A 10,470-nucleotide genomic window follows, 5' to 3' on the forward strand; every position below is an offset into this window, starting at 1 on the left:
CTGATTCTGATTAGTTTGAGTTAACGTTATTTTTGACTGAATCACTCAGTCAGCTAGCAGTTAGCCCAATTAGCTGTTAGCTAAACTAACGTTAGCTTCCCGGCGGAGGCTAACGGCAGAAGCGTGAAACAGATCGTGATTCGTGCAGTGTCGTAAATCCTCGTGACGGATCGTGCAGGCAGCACACAGATCAGGGCTCTCCCCCAGGAAATCGCAACAGTCAAGGAACATGTCAAGGAACCCAGATAGCAATTTATCTTTGGCCCAAATGTGGCCCACATATGCAGTTCTCTTATGGCCCACATTTGGCCTTGAATGACGGCGCTGACCTCAGGTGAGTGTGGCTCCCGAAACTCAGCCACAGGTCCCCCTAATGTGGGCCAGATCTTAGGCCCAAATGTGGCCCACGTATGCCGTTCTCTTATGGCCCACATTTGGCCTTGAATGACGGCGCTGACCCTAGGTGAGTGTGGCTCCCGAAACTCAGCCACAGGTCCCCCTTATGAGGGCCAGATCTTTAGCCCAAATATGGCCCACATTTGGCCTTGAATGACGCGCTGACCTCAGGTGAGTGTGGCTCCCGAAACTCAGCCACAGGTCCCCCTAATGTGGGCCAGATCTTTGGCCCAAATGTGGCCCATGTATGCCGTTCTCTTATGGCCCACATTTGGCCTTGAATGACGGCGCTGACCTCAGGTGAGTGTGGCTCCCGAAACTCAGCCACAGGTCCCCCTTATGAGGGCCAGATCTTTAGCCCAAATATGGCCCACATTTGGCCTTGAATGACGGCGCTGACCTCAGGTGAGTGTGGCTCCCGAAACTCAGCCACAGGTCCCCCTAATGTGGGCCAGATCTTTGGCCCAAATGTGGCCCACGTATGCCGTTCTCTTATGGCCCACATTTGGCCTTGAATGACGGCGCTGACCCAGGGTGAGTGTGGCTGCCGAAACTCAGACACAGGTCCCCCTTATGTGGGCCAGATCTTTGGCCCATGCAGTTCTCTTATGGTCCACATTTGGCCTTGAATGATGGCATTGACTGATCAGATGAGTGCGGCTGCTAAAACTCAGACACGTGTCCATCTTATATGGGCCATATGTCTGGAGTGTTGTGGATCAGGTGTGGGCCAAATCATGGCCAGAGGAATTTACCACAGCTTTACCAAAATACCTACTTAATTACTTTATCAAAGTAGTGAAACTTATTACATCAGATTACTTTTTGATTAGTATTCTAACATGTTTCAAACCGGGCTATACAGCTGAATAACAGTGTATTTAAACCAGGCAGTTTAAACCTCACAATAGTACCAACATAGTCAGACTTATAAAAATGCAATGCAATAGCTACATATAAGCTTTTTAATCAAAAAGAATATTTTCATATGTAACTCCATTGTAATAACCAATATTTGATAAGTAACTCTAAATTAATTACATTTTTCCTCAGTGACTCTAGCAGCTAAAACATTTATTTTGCTCTCGAACAGTGGTCTATAGAAACACAGGATATTACTGAACCAGCAGCTATCAGGGTGTGGTGGATGACTTATGTGCATTCACAGACTCAAGCAGTTAAGAAGAATGTAACCACAAGTTGTGATACTTACCAGCTCTAACCCTGCACACTCAGTTATTGAAAATAACTGTCTGAAAAAAATCAGACAGGTGTATGGTAAAAGTTAGATGAAAATAAAGTGTTTAGGCAGCTTTGACTGAATTTTGTAATGCTTTTTATTTGCATGTGCTCTTCATACATAACCAATATATATATATATATATATATATATATATATATATATATATATATATATATATATATATATATATATTAACTCTGGAGCTAACTCTGGAGCTTAGCAACAACAAAAAAAGAAGAGGGTGGATAAAGAAAAATAATTAAAAGGGTGATAGAATGCGAAACCGATTTCAACATGTCATAATTGAAAAATTACAGTTTGAAGTTAATAGGACATACATAGAACCTACAAATCCTATTGAACAAAACTAAAAGTTGACGTCAACTTCTCAAATCCGCCTCATTTGGCTCTACCTTCTATCTTTGTAACGCCCCAAAATTTACATAGGCCACTAACTGATCTGAGGTCAGTCAGTCTTTTAAATCTAGTTCGTGCAGATTTCTGCTATTCCATTACAAAATTAACTTCTGAGACTTTATTTAATTTGTAAAGCTCAAATATGGGCCGTTTTATGAAAATTGATGGCTAATTACAAATTTGGTAAGACAGTGTCGGACTTTACGAGCTCCACAATCTGCCGGGACAGGTGGCGGCTGCTGGCCAGGTTTTCTGCCTTCCCTGTCGGCCTCTCCCCCTTCACAGACCCCTGAGCTGGAGCTGTGTCAGGGTCTCCCACACGAGCTGCGCTGTGTACTTTAGAAAAGAAGAAAGTTTGGAGGTTTTGCAAGGATATTGAAAATTAACCATGGTTGTAAATGCAGTGTTCCAGACTGTACAACGGAAGAGCCTACAGGCCGAGAGAGAAGTGTTTAGAACGAGTATATCAGACAAAAGGGAGTTGTGGATCTAACGCAGCGCCGCAGTGGACAGGCTTGCAGGGGTTCACTCTCCTCTCCCCGCGCTTACTAGCTACAAGGTGAGTTGTGATTCTTTGGTGGAGGTTTTTTTATGTCGCAAGAGTAACATTAGAACAACACTATTTATAATGAGTATACTATATATAGTATATATATATATATATATATATATATATATATATATATATATATATATATATATATATATACATATATATATGTATATGTGTATATATATGTGTATATGTATATATGTGTATATATGTATATGTGTGTATATGTATATATATATGTGTATATATGTATATGTGTGTATATATATGTATATGTGTATATATATGTATATGTGTGTATATATGTATATGTGTGTATATATATGTATATGTGTGTATATATGTATATGTATATGTGTGTATATGTATATGTGTATATATATATATATATATATATATATATATATAAGTGTTGAAACTTTTTTATTTTGTCTCTGCTAAGCCGCTGCGGCTCGCGCCTGGGCATGTAACAGACAGTGTGTCTGTGTTTGTGTATGCGGGGTGTGTGTGTTTGTGTGTGTGCAGGGCAGCAGTGTGTGTGTGTCTGAAATATGAGAATTGCTGTATCGTCTCCAATGTATTGTCTATGTGGTTCCTCAACCAGTCAGCACGCAGCTCATCTAAATATTCAGACCATCTCATATTTGGAAGAAAAGCTGTCGTTCCAAATAGAGCCATTACACAGGGATGCATAAAGGCCCAAAAAAAATAGCACCTGGGCAGTGCAATCTACAATTGACAAAAACAAAATAATTTTTAGACCAGGTTATTTGTTGCACGCTGCCTGGCACGCCGTCCTCCATCTCTATTTCCAGCAAGATGAAGCCATCTCTTAACCCATTGCTCAACTTCTTGGTCAGTGGATGTTGCAGTCAGGCGGTTTCTTCTCACTGCCTCTAAAATGAGATACAGCAAGAATACCGTTGCATGGTTAGATTCAGTATCCTAAAAATGTCAGAAGTTATACATTTTTGTAGGCTTACTGAAGTCACCTTGCTTACAGCAAAGATTTTACTCTAACAAAAAGGACCATCTACATATATACATCATATCCATACTGTTAGGGTTAGGGTTAGATAAAACTGTGAAAAGTGGAAAGCAGCACCCATGGGACTTAAAAAACACAAAAAAAAAGACAAAAACAACATAAGTATGCTGCAGCTTCAACTTCCACCTCTTTTACTTCTGACAGTACCACTACTACAAGCAGTACATGCCAAATGCGCTAAAAGTTAATGAAATCTGTGACAAAATCCTACACCAACAAGACTCACCATTAATTACTCCTTTAAGAGTAAGGGTCTTAAACGCTCCTTTGCCATTAACTCCTTTCCAGTTCAGCTGTCTGGCAACTTCATTGGTCAAGAGGTATCCCATCATCCTCCAAACAGTATCCTTGACAGCTGTACCCCCTCTTTGTGCCAAGGTAGTTGTCTAATAGAAAAGGGAAAAGAAAGGCACCAGTAATTAAATGACTCATAAGCAATCAACATTTATAGTAAATCAGAATTTACCATAGATCATCCACACAGTATAATCTACAAAAACAAGCTATAATAGGGATAAAAAGAAACAACATACTTACATTTACATAAGATGTACTGATATTGTCATGACTTGGGGTGTTTGAGGTGTATGTCACAGATTGAAGGAAATGTGGGTAAAATTTTGAATTTGAACGTGTTTTAAATCATAGCTAGATCAATAGATAGGTAGATAGATTTCAGTTCTTCTCCGTGAACCATCACCTTATCGTGGTGGAGAGGTTTGTGTGTCTCTGTGAACCTGAGGGCTGTGTTGTCTGGAGCTTTGTGCTCCTGGTAGGGTCTCCCAAGGCAAAGTGGTCTCAGGTGAGGGGCCAGACAAAGAATGGTTCAAAAACCCCAATGAAGAAGCAAGGTAGAGATGGAGTGACCCTGCCCGGAGGAAGCCCGGGGCCCCCGTCTGGAGCCAGGCCCAGACGGCGGGCTCGTCGGCCGGGCGCCGGGGGGCGGGTTTGCCACGGAGCCCGGCCGGGCACAGCCCGAACAAGCTACGTGGCTCCCATCTCTCCAGCCCATGGGCCCACCACCTGTGGGAGGAACCGTTGGGGTCGGGTGCGATGCCACATGGGTGGCAGTGAAGGTCAGAAGCCTCGACGGACCAGACCCGGGCGGCAGACGCTGGCTCTGGGGACGTGGAACGTCACCTCTCTGTGGGGAAGGAGCCGGAACTGGTGCGGGAGGTGGGCGCTACCGGTTAGATCTGGTGGGGCTTACCTCACGCACAGTCTCGGTTCTGGAACCATACTCCTGGATAGGGGTTGGACTCTTTTTCTTCTCCGGAGTTGCCCAGGGTGTGAGGCGCCGGGCGGGTGTGGGGATACTCACAAGCCCCGGCTGGCGCCGCTGTGTTGGAGTTTACCCGGTGGACGAGAGGGTCGCCTCCCCACGCCTGCGGGTTGTGGGGGAAAACTCTGACTGTTGTTTGTGCATATGCACCAAACAGGAGTTCGGAGTATTCGGCCTTCTTGGAGACCTTGACTGGAGTCCTGCATGGGGCTCCAGTGGGGGACTCCATTGTTCTGCTGGGGACTTCAACGCGCTGCGTGGGCAATGATGGAGACACCTGGAGGCGTGATTGGGAGGAACGGCCTCCCTGATCTAAACCAGAGTGGTTGTTTGTTGTTGGACTTCTGTGCTAGTCATGGATTGTCTATAACGAACACCATGTTCGAACATAGGGATGCTCATAAGTGTACCTGGTACCAGAGCACCCTAGGCCGAAGGTCAATGATCGATTTCATAATCGTTTCATCTGATCTGAGGCCGTATGTTTTGGACACTCGGGTGAAGAGAGGGGCAGAGCTGTCAACCGATCACCATCTGGTGGTGAGTTGGGTCAGGGGTGGGGGAAGACTCTGGACAGACCTGGTAAGCCCAAGCGTGTAGTGCGGGTAAATTGGGAACGTCTGGAGGAGGCCCCTGTCCGACAGACTTTCAACTCACACCTCCGGCGGAGCTTTTCGTGCATCCCTGTGGAGGCTGGGGGCATTGAACCCAGTGGACAATGTTCAAAGTTTCCATTGCTGAAGCTGCGGCGAGGAGCTGTGGTCTTAGGATCTTAGGTGCCTCAAGGGGCGGTAACCCACGAACACCGTGGTGGACACCAGTGGTCAGGGAAGCCGTCCGACTGAAGAAGGAGTCCTTCCGGGATATGTTATCTCGGAGGACTCCGGAGGCAGTTGCAGGGTACCGGAAGGGCCCGAAGGGCTGCAGCCTCTGCCGTGAAAGAGGCAAAGCAGCGGGTGTGGGAGAAGTTTGGAGAAGACATGGAGAAGGACTTTCGGTCGGCACCAAAGTGTTTCTGGAAAACTGTTCGCCACCTCAGGAGGGGGAGCGGGGAACCATCCAAGCTGTGTACAGTAAGGATGGGACACTGTTGACCTCCACTGAGGAGGTAATAGGGCGGTGGAGGGAGCACTTTGAGGAACTCCTGAATCCGACTAATACGCCCTCTATGTTAGAGGCAGAGCTGGAGGATAACGGGGATTGTCGTCGATTTCCCAGGCGGAAGTCACTGATGTAGTCAAACAACTACACAGTGGCAAAGCCCCGGGATTGATGAGATCCGTCCAGAAATGCTCAAGGCTCTGGGTGTGGAGGGGTTGTCCTGGTTGACACGCCTCTTCAACATTGCGTGGAAGTCTGGGGACGGTGCCAAAGGAGTGGCAGACTGGGGTGGTGGTTCCTCTCTTTTAAAAAGGGGGACCAGAGGGTGTGTGCCAATTATAGGGGTATCACACTTCTCAGCCTCCCTGGTAAAGTCTACTCCAAGGTGCTGGAAAGGAGGGTTCGGCCGATAGTCGAACCTCGGGTTGAGGAGGAACAATGCGGATTCCGTCCTGGTCGTGGAACAACGGACCAGCTCTTCACTCTCGCAAGGATCCTGGAGGGAGCCTGGGAGTATGCCCAAATGGTCTACATGTGTTTTGTGGATTTGGAGAAGGCGTATGACCGGGTCCCCCGGGAGATACTGTGGGAGGTGCTGCGGGAGTATGGGGTGAGGGGGTCTCTACTCAGGGCCATCCAATCTCTGTATGACCAAAGTGAGAGCTGTGTCCGGGTTCTCGGTAGTAAGTCGGACTCGTTTCAGGTGAGGGTTGGCCTCCGCCAGGGCTGCGCTTTGTCACCAATCCTGTTTGTAATATTTATGGACAGGATATCGAGGCGTAGTCGGGGTGGGGAGGGGTTGCAGTTTGGTGGGCTGGGGATCTCATCGCTGCTCTTTGCAGATGATGTGGTCCTGATGGCATCATCGGCCTGCGACCTTCAGCACTCACTGGATCGGTTCGCAACCGAGTGTGAAGCGGTTGGGATGAGGATCAGCACCTCTAAATCGGAGGCCATGGTTCTCAGCAGGAAACCGATGGAATGCCTTCTCCAGGTAGGGAATGAGTCCTTACCCCAAGTGAAGGAGTTCAAGTACCTTGGGGTTTTGTTCGCGAGTGAGGGGACAATGGAGCGGGAGATTGGTCGGAGAATCGGCGCAGCGGGTGCGGTATTGCATTCAATCTATCGCACCGCCAGGACGAAAAAAGAGCTGAGCCAGAAGGCAAAGCTCTCGATCTACCGGTCAGTTTTCGTTCCTACCCTCACCTATGGTCATGAAGGCTGGGTCATGACCGAAAGAACGAGATCCAGGGTACAAGCGGCGAAATGGGTTTCCTCAGGAGGGTGGCTGGCGTCTCCCTTAGAGATAGGGTGAGAAGCTCAGTCATCCGTGAGGAGCTCGGAGTAGAGCCGCTGCTCCTTTGCGTCGAAAGGAGCCAGTTGAGGTGGTTCGGGCATCTGGTAAGGATGCCCCCTGGGCGCCTCCCTAGGGAGGTGTTCCAGGCACGTCCAGCTGGGAGGAGGCCTCAGGGAAGACCCAGGACTAGGTGGAGGGATTATATCTCCAACCTGGCCTGGGGGAACTCGGGATCCCCAGTCGGAGCTGGTTAATGTTGCTCGGGAAAGGGAAGTTTGGGGTCCCCTGCTGGAGCTGCTCCCCCCGCGACCCGACACCGGATAAGCGGACGAAGATGGATGGATGGATGGATGGATAGATTTCAGTTTTGCAGTTGCTCATATACGTATATGTAAATAAATAAATAAATAGATGGATCAAAGGATGTTAAACAAAAAACAATACAAAGCGTGGTGTGAAACAGGATGCGCATTTGCTTAATAAAATATACATTACCAGATTTTTCTTGAACTCCTGATCCTGCAACTGCCCCTCCAAAACCTGCAGATCATGTAGGCTTGCCATAGGAAATGTTTCTGGTGGCAGATATGAGCTCTCCTCTGCAGTCCCCTTTAAGTCATACACCAGTTTCACCAATATTCCCATCTGTTCCTTAATCACTTCTTGATTGGTCAGGATGGTTCGTATCACAGCTAAAGCAAAAACATTAGATAAAATGGTATCTATGTAGTAGAGGTACGTATATACATTGCATGCATGCAGGCTTTTTTTTCATGATGTTGACCCTTATTGATTGTTTGAGGTACATTTCGGTTGCTTTTTGTGTTTAGCATTAAATACACATCTTGTTTGATGGCAAAGACTTTGCTCACAAATGTTAAGAATGGCATTGCTAGTATAGTTAATTTCTCACATTCGCTGAAGTCTGCATTTCGGGGACGTGTTGGTGTGGTTTTGGTTCTTGAATCAATCACTGCCAAAAAGAGAACAAGACAGCATCAGAGTTTAAATTGTAAAGTGTAGAACCCTATCAAAAACTAAAGGCTCTTACAACCAATCTGTTTAGGAAAGCATGAATGGTGTCGGGGATAGTAAACTTTAATTAAGTTTATCTGATTGGATAAGTGCAACCCAGCTTCTTCAAGTCTTGTACTAATATAATTTTGTGTCATCTTCATATGATACCAAAACTACTTCATATGTTACTGAAGTATGATATAAATATGATAATATGTCAAACTTGGGCAAGAGTTCTTATAGAATATTAGATGTTTTATGAGTGATGTTCTTTGTTTCTATCTAAGGATATACTTTTAGTATTTTTACTTCAAAATAAGTCTCTCTTTCATGTAAACTTTGTCAGTTTAAGGTAAATTAGTAGCGGCCCATCCATGTGCCCTTTTTTTTTAAACATATTTTTACATAGCTGTTGGATGTGAATATTTACTAGAATTTACTTACATATGCTGGAATGGTCATTACTGGCCAGAGAAGGTGTGTTTCTTCCAGTGAGAGCTATAGTAAAAGAAACAAGAGTAAGCTATACCACAGATAAGGATATTAAGAGGAAGATACAATAAATAAAATGTTTTCTCACATTCAACATCCTCTCTCACTCTTGATGCCTGGGCTGGTGTTCTGTTGCACCTTCTTTCAGGGCACACTACAGAGACAAATAACAGGACGCGTGACGATGTGACATCAAGCAAGCCCCTCATTTGGGGTTTTAATGACTATGGTGGAGACTGGAAAGCTCTCTTAGTTGTTCAACTGGGTTCAAATCTGTTGAGGCCATATAATTCATTTAATTTTCAGTCATAGGTCAAATAAGCATTTTATTATTTGTAAACAGCACTCTCTAACAGTCATACTCACATTGACTAATTTCAGTCCTTTGAGTGCCTGAGCTTCCTGCATGTAAAGCTGTAGAGACAAAAACATGTCTGTGTTATAATTATTAATATGTTTATATCGAAAAAAAGACAATGTTCTTACATTGTGAAAACAGGGGGCACGAGTGTATCAGCATGTCCACTGGGGCAAGGTCTGGAGGGCTGGGTAGGGTGGATGGTCCCTGCCTCTCACTTTCACTGTCATCATCATCCTCATGGATTGGGTTCTTTTTCCTGCATTAGCAAAAAGTTAAAGATGATCAAATAAGAAAGAAGGAATTATGAAAGGCTGTTACATGAGCTTCACAGAACCTTTCAGTTGTAGCTCTATTGCTCCCTCTGTACAATGTTCTAAATCTTGTGGTATTATTGCACTTTTAAAGCCATCTTCAGTTTAGCATTAGCTTTTAAAAAAACCTTTACCAGTGTGTACCCGTCATTTTAATCTTAATCTTATTTAATAGCATTTCATTCTTAAATGCAACTCAAAACACAGTACATTCAACATAAAAACAACATTAATTTAATAGTGCACATAAAGAAAAGATGAATAGAATATAGACTGTGTCACTCATGTCAACATAGAGCAGATACGTGATTTCAGATTGAACAGTGAACTCAGCACAGCAGGAATGACGGAGGACCTTGACATTTTGCCGTGATTGCTAAAAAAACAAAAAACAGCCAATGTCGAAAATGTTCAGTTAACGTGACTTGTGGTGCCAGTATACCTTATATATATAACGGCTGTGTTAACCAGCTTCCCACATTAGAAGGAAAAGAGAACAAAAGAGTGGTGGGGGACTTTGCCGCGGCAAAGAAGAAAAAAGCGCCATTTACCCAGCTGCTGAACTTAAGTGTCTTAAGTTAACCGCCCTGTCTTTTTGGGAGGGTCTGTTTGAAGACCAGTAACGTTAGCTATGTCAACTAAAATACTATCTGGAACTAACTGAGTTCAATTAAAGACAAACTGAATACCGTGATTCGGGTATTTCTTGTGCTTTTTAAAATAATAAACACCTTTTCTAGTATACGCATATGACGGTTTAATAAAATAACTTTTAATTAATTTACAGATATACTCACACAGTAGGTGCTCACTGATCCTTCGCTCGCTGTCAAGAGGGAAAGAGAGAAAATCCACCCGCGAACTGAAGATGCCGTTAGACGTGTCCACGTCAGGACGTGCCTCGTGGCCCGCCTATTTTCTTGCCTTATGCTGCCTCTGATTGGCCTATTCT

This window comes from Perca flavescens, chromosome 14 (genome assembly GCF_004354835.1).
Source record: "Perca flavescens isolate YP-PL-M2 chromosome 14, PFLA_1.0, whole genome shotgun sequence".
Taxonomy (NCBI): domain Eukaryota; kingdom Metazoa; phylum Chordata; class Actinopteri; order Perciformes; family Percidae; genus Perca; species Perca flavescens.